Below are 14,678 nucleotides of genomic sequence, written 5' to 3'. Positions count from 1 at the left end.
TTCGGGTTGGGTAGCAGGCCTTTAATGGCACCTCTGACAGCACAGCACTCCCTCAGTACTATGCTGGGAGCATCGGACTAGATTTTTGTGCTCAACCCTTTGGAGTGGGATGTGAACCCACAATCCTCTGACTCAGAGGTGAGAGTGCTACCCATTGATCTGATATCAAACTGTCAACAGAAAAATCTAAAGAAAAACATCATCTTTTCTAAGATGCATTGATAGGTTGTGGAACTGCACTGTGTGGGTAGAATCCTATGATGTGAGCAAGCTGAAAGGTCAACTCAATATTAAAGCCTGTTTTGTTTGCCTGCACATGAGTAACACTGTGGGTGTTTGAGAATCACACAGAGAGGGCACAGGGTGTAATGCCACTGAGCATCTCCACAATAAAGCAGCTCTTGGGAGGAGCCTTCAACGTGATTGCTTCCTTAAATCAATCCTCAAACAGCCAACTTTAATCAACAAAAGCATAGCTTGAATAAAAATGTGACAAACTTGAAGATTCAAAGCATCAAACAAAAAGACTGTAAAAGAGTCTTTTCAGTCACACCCTGATTTGCCTCCGTGCTTGAAGTAATTAAAGGGGCAGTGCAAAACTTCTCAGGAGTAATTAAAGGGGCAACATCCTGGGGCTTAGCATTGACCAGAAACGTAACTAGACAGGCCATATAAATACTGTGGCTACAAGAGCAGATGAGAGGCTGGGAATCCTGCAGTGAGTAACTCACCTTCTGTCTCCCCAGTGCCTGTCCACCATTGACAAGGCACAAGTCAGGAGTGTGATGGAATACTCTCCACTTGCCTGGATGAGTGCAGCTCCAACACACTCAAGAAGCTCAACACCATCCAGGACAAAGCAGCCCGCTTGATTGTCACCCCTTCCACCATCTTCAACATTTACTCCCTCCACCATCGACACACAGTGGTAGCAGTGTGTACCATCTACATGATGCACTGCAGCAACTCATCAAGACTCCTTAGATAGCACCTTCCAAACCCACGACCTCCACCAACTAGAATATCAAGGGCAGCGGACGCATGGGAACACCACCATCTGCAAGTTCCCCTCCAAGCCACACACCACCCTGATCATCACCTCCTGACTCCCCAAAGCCTGTCCACCATCTACAAGGCACAAGTCAGGAGTGTGATGGAATACTCTCCACTTGCCTGGATGGGTGCAGATCCAACAACACTCAAGAAGCTCGATACCATCCAGGACAAAGCAGCCCGCTTGATTGGCACCCCATCTACAAACATTCACTCCCTCCACCACCGACGCACAGTGGCAGCAGTGTGTACCATCTACAAGACGCACTGCAGCAAAGCACCAAGGCTCCTTCGACAGCACCTTCCAAACCCGCGACCTCTACCAACTAGAAGAACAAGAGCAGCAAATGCATGGGAACACCACCACCTGCAAGTTCCCCTCCAAGTCACACACCATCCTGACTTGGAACTATATCGCCATTCCTTCACTGTCTCTGGGTCAAAATCCTGGAACTCCCTTCCTATCAGCACTGTGGGTATACCTACCCCAAATGGACTGCAGCAGTTTAAAAAGGCAGCTCACCACCACCTTCTCAAGGGTAATTAAGGATGGGCAATAAATGCTGGCTTGGCCAGCGACTCCCACATCCCATGAATGAATTTAAAAAAAACTTGGAGCTATATCACCATTCCTTCACTGTCGCTGGGTCAAAATCCTGGAACTCCCATCCTAACAGCACAATTCAAGAAGGCAACACCTCTGAAAAGCAATGAAGAATGGGCAATAAATGCTGGCCTTACCAGAGACCCACACATCCCTGAAAGAATAAAAAATAACTTCTCACAGGTAATTAAAGGGGCAGTGCCACACTTCACATGGTCGTTGGGCTCCTTTCTTGGATTGTCAGAATCAGAAACAGCTAAGCACTCTTGCCAAGTCAGGCATTGAGCAACAGATTGAGCTATGGGCTCAAGATCCCTCTGCTGTGTTTCAAAATGCAAGCATTTTAAATATATAGATATTAAAATGTACATTTTGAATTTATCAGGGTTAATTAAAGGGGCAGTGCAACTTTTCTTGGGGCTAATTATTGTTCGATAACCAGAGGACACAGATTTAGGATAACTGGCTATAGAGCTAGATGGGAGATGAGGAGCATGTGTTTTTTATATAGCGAATTGTTGTGATCTGGAATGCACTGACAGGGCAGTGGAAGCAAACTCAGTTGCAACTTTCTAAAGGGAATGGGATAAATACTTGAAAAAGAAAGAAATTGTTTGGCTATGGATCTGTAGTCTCTGGAGTTGAGAGGAATGAGAGGTGATCTCATTGAAATGTATAAAATTCATAGAACGCTGGACAGGGGAGATGGTGAGAGGCTATTTCCCCGGCTGGAGTGTCTATAACTAGAGGTCATAGTCTCAGGATAAGGGGTTGACCATTTAGGACTGTGATGAGGAGAAATTTGGAATTGTCTACCCCAGGGACTGTGGATGTTCAGACAGTGAGGGAATAGAGGGGTATGAGGATAGGGCTGGAAAGTGGAGTTGACGTGTTCTCAATGGGCTGAATGGTCTCCTTCTGTGCCCTAAATGACTCAATGGCCGGAATTTTACGTACCCGCAGAAGCGGGCTGGAGGTGGGGGCAGGGGTGCGTGTAAAATCATGCGGGAGGCAGGGGGTGCCATTCCCGTCGCCTTTCCGCCCAGGCTGCAACCTTATGAGCGGTGGGGGAGGTGACAAACGGCCCACCCACCCCAGGCCAATTGAGGCCCTTAAGTGGCCAATTAATGTCATCACCTGTGGAGGCTGCCCGGTAAAACCTGTCGGCCCCCTTCTGGGGCCGGGGGTGAGGAGGGGGGCCCTCCTGATCGGGCACCCTGTGTCCCACAGAGGGTCCCCCAGCAGCACAAGCCACCCCTGCTGGGACACATCCCCTGCCCTCCTGAATGACCCCCACCCCCTCGCCAGGGCCCAGCCGATTGTTCCTGGCGTGGCCCGAAGCCGCACTCACCTTTATGGAGGCCGATGTCCGCAGTCCTCTTCCAGCTGGGTGCAGTCTCAGCAGTGGTCACACTCCCGATGGTGCCGCTGGGACTGAGGAGCTGCCGGCCCACTGATTGGCCAGCTGCTCTAAGAGGGGGGACTTCCTGCCTCAGAGGGGCAGAAGTCCCGCCCAGGGCCAATTAATGGCCCCATCAAAGCCATTGAGGCCACATAAAATTACGGAGTGGCTTCCAGACCCAGAAGAGGCGGGCATACCCCCAACATTTTGGCCGGTGGGCGGGGCCTTCTCCCCAACATAAGATTCCAGCCAATGACTCTACGATGAGTCATGATCTTATTGAATGGTGGAGCAGGCTCAAGGTGTTGCATGGCCTGCTCCTGCTCTTATTTATATGTTCTAAGAACAGGGCCATAGGATTCATTGGACAGTTCTTTCAAAGAGCTAGCACGGGCACATTGGGTCAAATGGCCTCCGTCTTTGCTCGATGACTCCGTAATGCTAAATTTGTGAGACACATTACCACGGCAACAACATCCCTTTTAATATTCAGTACAGAATATAACAGCTGATCGATTGACAACCTCTTCCTCGAGATCACTGAATGTTTCACAGATCTAATTACTTGTGTGTCAAATATGTTTTTTTTTGCGTGTGGATTGAATAGCTGAATGGATTTGCAGCACAATGAGTCTGAAAATAGATTTTTGCGTCTGACACGTATAGATTTTCTGATGGCGAGCTCACAATTTCTTGTCACCCGAGTTATGACTTGATTAGGTTTCCAAGTGGTACAGCCTTACAGATGAGACATTTAGAGCCTCGATCCCAGGTCTGTGCAGTCGACAAGATTCCTTTTATATAAGCAATTTGGATGTAGGAAAATGAAATCAGACTTGGCGGATAATACCAAATTTGGGGGACACAGGGAACTGCGAGGAACAGGAAAACAGAGTGAGCTGTAAGGTGGCAGTATACAGTGGGGATATGGTGCTTGTGGGGGCTAGTTCTCTTTCTTTAATTGGGATGAACTGAAGTGCGTTATAGTGAGAGGTATGTGATGTGTTTTCGAAGCTCAGTTACTTTAAAATATACTCTGCCCGCCCACCCCCTCTAAAATATTGTAACACTTAAGTGAATATCTTGCATGTATCCATCACATTGCTGGTGTCAGAGTTGGCACGTTACAATTTGTACAAAACATCAACTAGGCCACAACAAATACAAGAAAGGGAAATAAACTAGTTATCTCCGCCAATTTTTTTTTCTGAACTTCCGACAACCTGGAGAATATCTTGGCATAGCAAGGGCAGGAGACACACAGAGATACCACAGAGTACAGTGTGAGACACTTGGTACAGTTCTACAGTTAGTCACATGGTAAAGTGTTACTGCCCTGAGTCACATGGTACAGTAAAGGCGGGATTTAATGGGGACCCCCGGAGACGGGTTAGGGGGCAGGAGGGCCCCATAGAATTGTGACAGGAGGTGAGGGGGTCGGAGGGCTCATTGTCTTCCCGCCGCACCGCAATTAACTTGGGGGCGGGATAGGCTGACGATGGCCTACCCACCCAGAGGCCAATTGAGGCCCTTAAGAGGCCTCTTCCCACCACCGCTGGCATTAAGCCAGTTGGGGTGGGTGGGGGGGGTGGGGGGTCCTCCATGACACTAGGCGATTGCCCAGTGAAGCAAGGTGACCTCCTGTGGGCTTGGGTGGGGGGGGGGGGGGGGGGTTGGGGCCCCTCCTCTGTGGGCAATCTGTGGCCCACAGAAGGCCCCACCAGAAAACAACCCACCTCCCCAAACTACCATCCCCCTGCACTCAACATCCATGCCTGCTCCCCCCATCACCGGGGCCTGCCGGACTGGCCGCGGTGACCCTGCTTCACTTACATTTCATTCCAGGGCTCCAGCGCAGGGTCTGGTTCCAAAGCCTCCTGTAGTATCGGCACATGGCCACCACTCCCAGTGGCGCTGCTGATACTACTGAGCTGCCGGCCCTCTCAGTGGCCAGCAGCTTTTGGAGGCGGGATCTCTGTCTTTAAAGGGACTTAATTGCCCAAATGCCATTAACTAGAGCCAGTGGGGCTCTGAATGGATGTTTCCTCTTCTGGGGGAGACTAGAACTAAGTGACATAGTTTAAGAATAAGAGGTCTCCCTTTTAAGAAGGGGATGCAGAGAAATTTTTTCTCTCAGATGGTCATTAGTCTGTGGAATTCTCTTCCCCAGAAAGCAGTGGAGGCTGGGTCATCGAATGTATTCAAGACTGAGTGAGACAGACTTTTGATAGACAGGGGGCGGCAGACAGGAAAGTGGAGTTGAGACCACAACCAGATCAGCCATAATCTTATCGAATGGCGAAGCAGGCTCGAAGGGCTGAATGGTCTACTGCTGCTCCAAAGTCCTATGTTCCTATCGAGAGAAATTTACAACAAATAGCCTCTAATTGACCTGATAGGGAGTAGCTAAACAGTGTCCTCAATGGAATAGGCCATTGTTGCAGGTAAACAGTATATATATTTTTTTATTTAGAGATACAGCACTGAAACAGGCCCTTCGGCCCACCGAGTATGTGCCGACCAACAACCACCCATTTATACCAACCCTACTGTAATCCCATATTCCCTACCACCTACCTACACTAGGGGCAATTTACAACAGCCAATTTACCTATCACCTGCAAGTCTTTGGCTGTGGGAGGAAACCGGAGTACCCGGCGAAAACCCACGCGGTCACAGGGAGAACTTGCAAACTCCACACAGGCAGTACCCAGAATCGAACCCGGGTCCCTGGAGCTGTGAGGCTGCGGTGCTAACCACTGCACCACTGTGCCGCCCTCAAGAGTATAGGTGTGCTCAGCCACAGACTAACTGCCAGCAAAGCTAGTGTCTCACAATCTCATGGGTAAACAGCACAGCGTCATTAAGAACATAAGATTATAAGAAATAGGAACTGTAGTAGACCATTTGGCCCTTCTAGCCTGCTCTGCCAACCAACAAGATCATGGCTGATCTTCTACCTCAACTTCACCTCTCTCGCACTGTTCCCATATTCCCAATTCCCTTTGTACCCAAAGATCTACCAACTTCTGTCTTGAATATACACAACAACTGAGCATCCACATCTCCGAGGTAGAGAATTCCAAAGGTTCACAACCCTTAAGTTAAATCAGTTGAGTTGAGGGTAGCAGGGTTACATTTCCAATGGCGTTAAACCAAGCAGTGTAAGTATTTTTCATGTGTAATCCAAATCTGAGGTGGAACATTTCATTGTGACAGGGCAATCTAGGATGTATTGGGGATAACATTGCCTTTGGGTGATATTGATTCAGCTCCCTGTTATATATCGTTTCCGTTTTCACATTCATTGACATCAAAATCCAAATTTCCATTGACTTCAAAGTCAAAATTACCATAATCTTCACTGGGTCTTGATTTTGATGCATTGAGAATACAGGGAGCTGGCAGAAGAACATGGAGGATAGCATCATGTGATTATACCCCCGGGTTAGCTGTTCTACCCTCATAATCTTTTCACCTTCAGTGATGTTCACAAAATATTGTCTTTTACCGAGATTTCCTGTGTCCTGCTAGGATCTGTGTTGGGGCCTCAACTATTCACGATATTTAATAACAAATTAGATGATGGGATAGAAAGCCACATTTCCAAATTTGCCGATGACACAAAGATAGGCGGTATTGTAAGCAGTGTAGATTGAAGCATAAAATTACAAAGATATTAATGGATTAAGTGAATGGGCAAAACTGTGACAAATGGATTTCAAATTAGACAAACGTGAGGTCATCCATTTTAGACCTAAAAATGATAGAACAAGGAAAATTCTAAACAGTGAACAGCTAGAAACAGCAGAAGTTCAAAGAGATTTGGGGGTCCAGGTACACAGATCATTAAAATATCATGAACAGGTACAGAAAATAATCAGAAAGGCTAATGGAATCTTTTTTAAATTTATTCATGGGATGTGGCCATCGCTGGCATTTATTGCCCATCCCTAATTGCCCATCAGAAGGTGGTGGTGAGCTGCCTTCTTGAACCACTGCAGATTATGTGAGGTAGGTACACCCACAGTGCTGTTAGGAAGAAAGTTCCAGGATTTTGACCCAGTGACAGTGAAGGAACGGCGATATAGTTCCAAGTCAGGATGGTGTGTCAGTTGGAGGGGAACTTGCAGGTGGTGGTGTTCCCAAGTATTTGCTGCCCTTGTCCTTCTAGTTGGTAGAGGTCGCGGGTTTGGAAGGTGCTGTCTAGGGAACCTTGGTGCATTGCTGCAGTGCATCTTGTAGATGGTGCACACTGCTGCCACTGTGCGTCGGTGGTGAAGGGAGTGAATATTTGTGAATGGAGTGCCAATCAAGCAGGCTGTTTTGTCCTGGATGGTCATAGAGTCAGAGTTATACAGCACAGAAACAGTTCCTTTGGCCCATCGTGTCCGTACTGGCCATCAAGCACCTATCTATTCTAATCCCATTTTCCAGCACTTGGCCCGTAGCCTTGTATGCTATGGCTCATCTAAATACTTCTTAAATGTTGCGAGGGTTCCTGCTTCTACCACCCCTTCAGGCAGATTTTCCTCAAATCCCCTCTAAACCTCCTGCCCCGTACCTTAAATCTATGCCCCCTGGTTATTGATCCCTCCGTTAAGGGAAAATGTTTCTTCCTATCTATCCTATCAATGCCCCTCATAATTTTGTATAACTCAATCAGGTCCCCCTCAGCCTTCTCTGCTCTAAGGAAAACAAGCCTAGCCTATCCAGTCTCTCTTCAAGGCTGAAATGCTCCAGCCCAGGCAACATCCTGGTGAATCTCCTCTGCACCCTCTCCAGTGCAATCACATCCTTCCTACAGTGTGGCGACCAGAACTGTACACAGTATTCTAGCTGTGGCCTAACTAGCGTTTCATACAGCTCCATCATAACCTCCCTGCTCTTATATTCTATGCCTTGGCTAAGAAAGGCAAGTATCCCATATGCCTTCCGAACCACCTTATCTACCTGTGCTGCTGCCTTCAGTGATCTATGGACAAGTACACCAAGGTCCCTCTGACCCTCTGTACTTCCTAGGGTCCTACCATCCATTGCATACTCCCTTGCCTTGTTAGTCCTCCCAAAATGCATCACCTCACACTTTTCAGGATTAAATTCCATTGCCGCTGCTCTGCCCATCTTACCAGTCCATCTATAACATCCTGTAATCTAAGGCTTTCCTCCTCACTATTTACGACACCACCAATTTTCGTGTCATCTGCAAACTTACTGATCATACCTCCTATATTCACGTCTAAATCATTAATGTACACTACAAACAGCAAGGGTCCCAGCACCGATCCCTGTGGTACACCACTGGTCACAGGTTTCCAAACGCAAAAACAACCCTCGACCATCATCTTCTGCTTCCTGCCACTAAGCCAATTTTGGATCCAATTTGCCAAATTGCCCTGGATCCCATGGGCTCATACCTTCTTAACCAATCTCCCATGTGGGACCTTATCAAAAGCCTTACTGAAGTCCATGTAGACTACATCAACTGCTTTACCCTCATCTACACATCTAGTCACCTCCTCGAAAAATTCAATCAAGTTTGTTAGACATGATCTCCCCCTGACAAAGCCATGATGACTATCCTTGATTAATCCCTGCCTCTCCAAGTGGAGATTAATCCTGTCCCTCAGACTTTTTTCCAATAGTTTCCCTACCACTGATGTTAGACTCACTGGCCTGTAATTTCCTTGTTTTTATCCCGGATACCCTTCTTGAATAATGGTACCACATTTGCTGTCCTCCAGTCCTCTGGCACCTCTCATGTGGCCAGAGAGGATTTGAAAATTTGTGTCAGAGCCCCTGCTATCTCCTCCCTTGCCTCACATAACAGCCTGGGATACATCTCATCTGGGCCTGGGGACTTATCCACTTTTAAGCCCGCTAAAACTGCTAATACCTCCTCCCTTTCAATGCTAATTTGTTCAAGTATATCACAATGCCCCTCCCTGATCTCTGCACCCACATCATCCTTCTCCATAATGAACACAGATGAAATGTAATCATTCAAAACCTCACCTACATCCTCCGGCTCCACACACAGATTGTCACTTTGGTCCCTACTGGGCCCTACCCTTTCCCTGGTATCCTCTTGCCCTTAATATACATTTAAAATGCCTTGAGATTTTCCTTTCTCTTGCTCGCCAGTGTTTTTTCATGCCCCCTCTTCGCTCTAATAATTACTTTTTTTAAGTACCCCCCTACACTTTCTATACTCCTCTGGTGCCTCCACTGTTTTCAGCGCTCTGAATCTGCCATAAGCCTTTTTTTTTTTCCTGATCCAATCCTTCATATCCCTTGACATCCAGGGTTCCCTGAACGTATTGGCCCTACCCTTCACTTTTACAGGAACATGTTGGCTCCGAACTCTCACTATTTCCTCTTTGAATGAGTCCCACTGGTCTGATGTAGCATTTCCTACAAGTAGCTGCTCCCAGTCCACTTTGGCCGGATCCTGTTTTATCACATTGAAATCGGCCTTCCCCCAATTCAGTACCTTTATTTCAGGTCTATCTTTGTCCTTTTCCATAACTACCTTAAATCTTACAGAGTTATGGTCACTATCCCTGAAATGCACCCCCACTGACACTTCTAACATTTGTCCGGCTTCATTCCCTAGGATTAGGTCCAGTACCACCCCTTCTCTTGTAGGACTTTCTACGTGCTGGCTCAAAAAGCTCTCCTGTAAGCACTTAAGAATTCTGTCCCCTTTAAGCTTTTTGCACTCAGACAATACAAGTTAATACTGGGTTAGGGTTAGGGTTAGTTGAAATCCCCTACTATTATTACCCTATTATTTTTACACCTCTCTGAGATTTGCCTACATATCTGCACCTCTATCTCTCCCTCACTGTTTGGGTGCCTGTAGCACACACCCAGCCAAGTGGTGTCGAGCTTCTTGAGCGTTGTTGGAGCTGCGACCATCCAGGTAAGTGGAGTGTATTCCATCACACTCCTGACTTGTGCCTTGTAGATGGTGGACAGGCTTTGGGGAGTCAGGAAGTGAGTTACTCACCGCAGGATTCCTAGCCTCTGACCTGCTCTTGTAGCCACTGTATTTATAGGACTACTCCAGTTCAGTTTCTGGTCAATGGTAACCCCTAGGATGTTGATAGTGGGAGAATTCAGCGATCGTAATGCCATCGAATATCAAGGGCAGATGGTCAGATCCTCTCTTTTTGGAGTTGTCAGTACCTTGTGTGGTGAATATTACTTGCCACTTATCAGCCCAAGCCTGGATATTGTCTAGGTCTTGCTGCATTTCTACACAGACTGCTTCAGTATCTGAGGAGTCGCGAGTGGTGCTGAACATTGTGCAATCATTAGCAAACATCCCCACTTCTGAATTTATGGTTGAAAGGAGGTCATTGATGAAGCAGCTGCAGATGGTTGGGCCTAGGACACTACCCTGAGGAACTCGTGCAGTGACATCCTGGAGCTGAGGTGATTGACCTCCAACAACTACAACCATCTTCCTTTGCGCTAGGTATGACTACAACCAGTGGAGAGTTTTCCCCCAATTCCCATTGACTCCAGTTTTGCTAGGGCTCCTTGATGCCATACACGGTTAAATGCTGCCTTGATGTCCAGGGCAGTCACTCTCACCTCACCTCTTGAGTTCAGTTCTTTTGTCCATGTTTGAACCAAGGCTGTAATGAGGTCAGGAGCCGAGTGGCCCTGGCGGAACCTAAACTGAGTGTCACTGAGCAGGTTATTGCTCAGCAAGTGCCGTTTGATAGCACTGTCGATGATGCCTTCGATGATTGAGAGTAGACTGATGGGGTGGTAATTGGCCGGGTTGGACTTGTCCTGCTTTTTGTGTACAGGACATACCTGGGCAATTTTCCACATTGCTGGCTAGATGCCAGTGTTGTAGCTGTACTGGAACAGCTTGGCTAAGGGTGCAGCAAGTTCTGGAGCACAGGTCTTCAGTACTATTGCCGGAATATTGTCATGACCCGTAGCCTTTGCGGTGTCCAGTACCTTCAGTCGTTTCTTGATATCACGCTGAGTGAATCAAATTGGCTTAAGTCTAGCATCTGCGATGCTGGGGACTTCAGGAGGAGGCCGAGATGGATCATCCACTCGGCACTTCTGGCTGAAGATTGTAGCAAATGCTTCAGCCTTATCCTTTGCACTGCTGTGCTGGGTTCCCCCATCATTGAGGATGGGGATATTTGTGGAGCCACCTCCTCCAGTTAGTTGTTTAATTGTCCACCACCATTCACGGCTGGATGTGGCAGGACTGCAGAGCTTAGATCTGATCCATTGGTTCTGGGATCACTGAGTTCTGTCTATCGCATGCTGCTTACAATGTTTGGCATGCAAGTAGTCCTGTGTTGTAGATTCACCAGATTGACACCTCATTTTGAGGCATGCCTGGTGCTGCTCCTGGCATGCCCTCCTGCACTCTTCCTTGAACCAGGGTTGGTCTCCTGGTTTGATGGTAATGGTAGCGTGGGGGATATGCCAGGCCATGAGGTTACAGATTGTGGTTGAGTGCAATTCTGCTGCTGCTGGTGGGCCCACAGCGTCTCATGGAAGCCCAGTTTTGCATTGCTAGATCTGTTCGAAATCTATCCCATTTAGCACAGTCGTAGCGCCACACAACATGATGGAGGGTATCTTCAATGTGAAGGCAGGACTTCGGCTCCACAAGGACTGTGCAGTCACTCCTACCAATATTGTCATGGACAGATGCATCTGCGGCAGGCAGATTGGTGAGGATGAGGTCAAGTTTGTTTCTCCCTCACCACCTGCCGCATACCCAGTCAAGCAACTATGTCCTTTAGGACTCGGCCAGCTCGGTCAGGAGTGGTGCTACTGAACTACTCTTGGTGATGGACATTGAAGTCCTCCACCCAGAGTACATTCTGCACCCTTGTCACCCTCAGTGCTTCCTCCAAGTGGTGTTCAACATGGAGGAGTACTGATTCATTAGCTGAGGGAGGGCAGTAGGTGGCAATTGGCAGGAAGTTTCCTTGCCCATGTTTGACCTGATGCCATGAGACTTCATGGGGTCCAGAGTCAATGTTGAGGACTCCCAGGGCAATTCCCTCCCAACTGTATACCACTGTGCCACCACCTCTGCTGGGTCTGTCCTGCTGGTGGGACAGGACATACCCAGGGATAGTGAAGACAGTGTCTGGGGCATTGTCTGTAAGGTATGATTCGGTAAGTATGACCATGTCAGGCTATTGCTTGACTAGTCTGTGGGACAGCTCTCCCAACTTTGGCACAAGCCCCCAGATGTTAGTAAGGAGGACTCTGCAGGGTTGACAGGGCAGGTTTGCCATTGTCGCTTCCGGTGCCTAGGTTGATGCCGGGTGGTCTTTATATCTGGAAGAATAGGATACAAGGGGGTAGAAGTCAGGCTTCAGCTGTACAAAGCCCTGGTTAGACCACACCTGGAGTTACTATGAGCAGTTCTGGGGCACCACACCTTAGGAAGGATATATTGGCCTTCGATGGAATGCAGTGTAGATTTACCAGAATGATATCTGGACTCCAAAGGTTAAATTTTGAGAAGACTTTACACAAACTAGGGTGGTATTCCATGGAATTTAGAAGGTGAAGGGGTGATTTGATCGAAGTTTTCAAGATATCAACGGGAACAAATAGAGTGGATCGAGAGAAACTATTTCCGCTGGTTGGGGAGTCTAAGACGTGGGAACATAGTCTAAAAATAAGAGCCAGACCTTTCAGGAGTGAAATTAGAAAATACTTCTAACACAGAAAGGGTAATGGCAGAACAAGCTCGTGGGGCTGAATGGCCTCCTCCCATTGCAATGTTTTCTATGTTTCCATGAAAAATCCCCAGCTGCCACTCAAATGAAAGGTTACTGGAGTTCACGAGTGATGGGCTGTCAATAGTTTACCACAGCAGCAATCGTGGCCTGTGGATTAAATCTTTTCTTAAACCAGGCTGAGAATCTCATCGTAATCCCTGGCATCACAGTTCCCTGGATCTGGCAGCACTGAAGTGCTGTTTTGTTGGGCCAAACAGTGAAAGACTGGCCTCTTTGTGGTTGATACAGGCTTTTTTTTCCTCTCCCCTAAGTCACTTAGCATTTGAGAAGGATCGAAAAAAAAGCAGAATCACACCATACTCAACATTTTCCTTTAGTGGATCTACCGAAATTATTCCGTTGTCTCTCTCATGAATGTCCTGTCATCCTCCTTCAGTGTCGCAGGTTTAACCCTTTAACAACAGCATTTAGACAACACCTTTAATATAGTAAAACATCTCAAGGTGCTTCACAGGAGTGTTATCAAACAGAATTTGACACTGAGCCATGTAGGGGGTATGAGGGCAGATGATCAAAAGCTTGGTCAAAGAGGGAGGTTTTAAGGAGGGTCTTAAAGGAGAAGAGAGAGGTAGAGAGACAGAGGTTTAAGAAGAGAATTCTCGAGCTCAGGGCCCAGAGTTGAAAACAAGGCTGCCACTGGTAGAGTGATTAAAATGAGGAATGCGCAAAAGGACAGCATTGGAGGAGAACATGGATCTTGGAGGATTGTAAGAGTGGAGAACATTACAAAGATAGGAGGGATGAGGCCATGGAGGGATTTGAAGACCAGGATGAGAATTTTAAAATTGAGGCATTGCTGGACAGGAAGCCAATGTATGTCAGTGAGCACAGAGGTGATGGGTGAACAGAACTTGGTGCAAATTTGGATGTGGGTTGAGTTTTGGATGAGCTCAATTTTATGGAGAGTGGAAGTTTGTAAGGCCAGCCAGGAGAATGGACAATTTGGTCCATGCACTTTTGTACTCATCGGAGTGATGAATGGGGCTGAACAATTACCAACTCCCAGGTTAGATGCAGAGCAAGGCTCCCTCCATTCTACTGTCCTGCCACCATGCACAAAGTGCCTCAGCTCCAACCACTAGAATATTACACCAGAACGACATTGATCCACTTCCCACACCATCATCCTGTGACTTATCCAAGTGCTACTGAGTGTTGAACTCAGTGCTGGATAGGGAAGGGCAGGGAGGTCAGTTTTATTCATTAGTCCATGCTCACCTGGAACCGGGTTAAGACTGACTAATCTGCATTTCATTTTTTCAATTCTTTCATGGGATGTGGACATCACTGGCAAGGCCAGCATTTAGTGTCCATTCCTAATTGCCCTTGACAACTGATTGGCTTGTGAAGCCATTTGAGGGGGGCAGTTAAGAGTCAATCGCATTGCTGTGGATCTGCAGTCACATGTAGGCCAGACCAGGTAAGGTTGGCAGATTTCCTTCGATAAAGGACATTAGTTTTTACAACAATTGATAGTTTCTTGACACCTTTACTGAGACTAGCTTTCAATTCCACATTTTTAATTTATTAAATAATTGAATTTAAACTCCGCCAGCCTTTGTGGTGAGATTTGAACCCATGTCCCCAGATCATTAGCCTGGACCCCTGGATTACTAGTTCAGTGACATTACCACTACACAACTGTCTCCTCAGGATCCTCAGCGCCAGCAAAGAGAGATTTTCATTCTATCAATCTGGGTTGGATTTGAATCCAAACTATGGATGTGAAGGAGAAATGTGTAATTCAGTTTCCATCTCTAGCTTTACAAGGTATTACATTGGAACATAGGAACAGGAGTAGGCCATTCAGCCC

General features: G+C 47.2%; 1 protein-coding gene across 4 annotated transcripts in view; it reads right to left on the bottom strand.

The window, feature by feature from the left end:
- Positions 1-14,678, bottom strand: part of podxl2 (podocalyxin-like 2) — a 109,788-nt gene that overhangs the window by 61,307 nt on the left and 33,803 nt on the right. The window lies entirely within an intron of this gene.

Source organism: Heterodontus francisci, chromosome 19 (assembly GCF_036365525.1).
Source record: "Heterodontus francisci isolate sHetFra1 chromosome 19, sHetFra1.hap1, whole genome shotgun sequence".
Classification (NCBI taxonomy): Eukaryota; Metazoa; Chordata; class Chondrichthyes; order Heterodontiformes; family Heterodontidae; genus Heterodontus; species Heterodontus francisci.
This window is presented reverse-complemented; position numbering and strand designations above follow the sequence as displayed.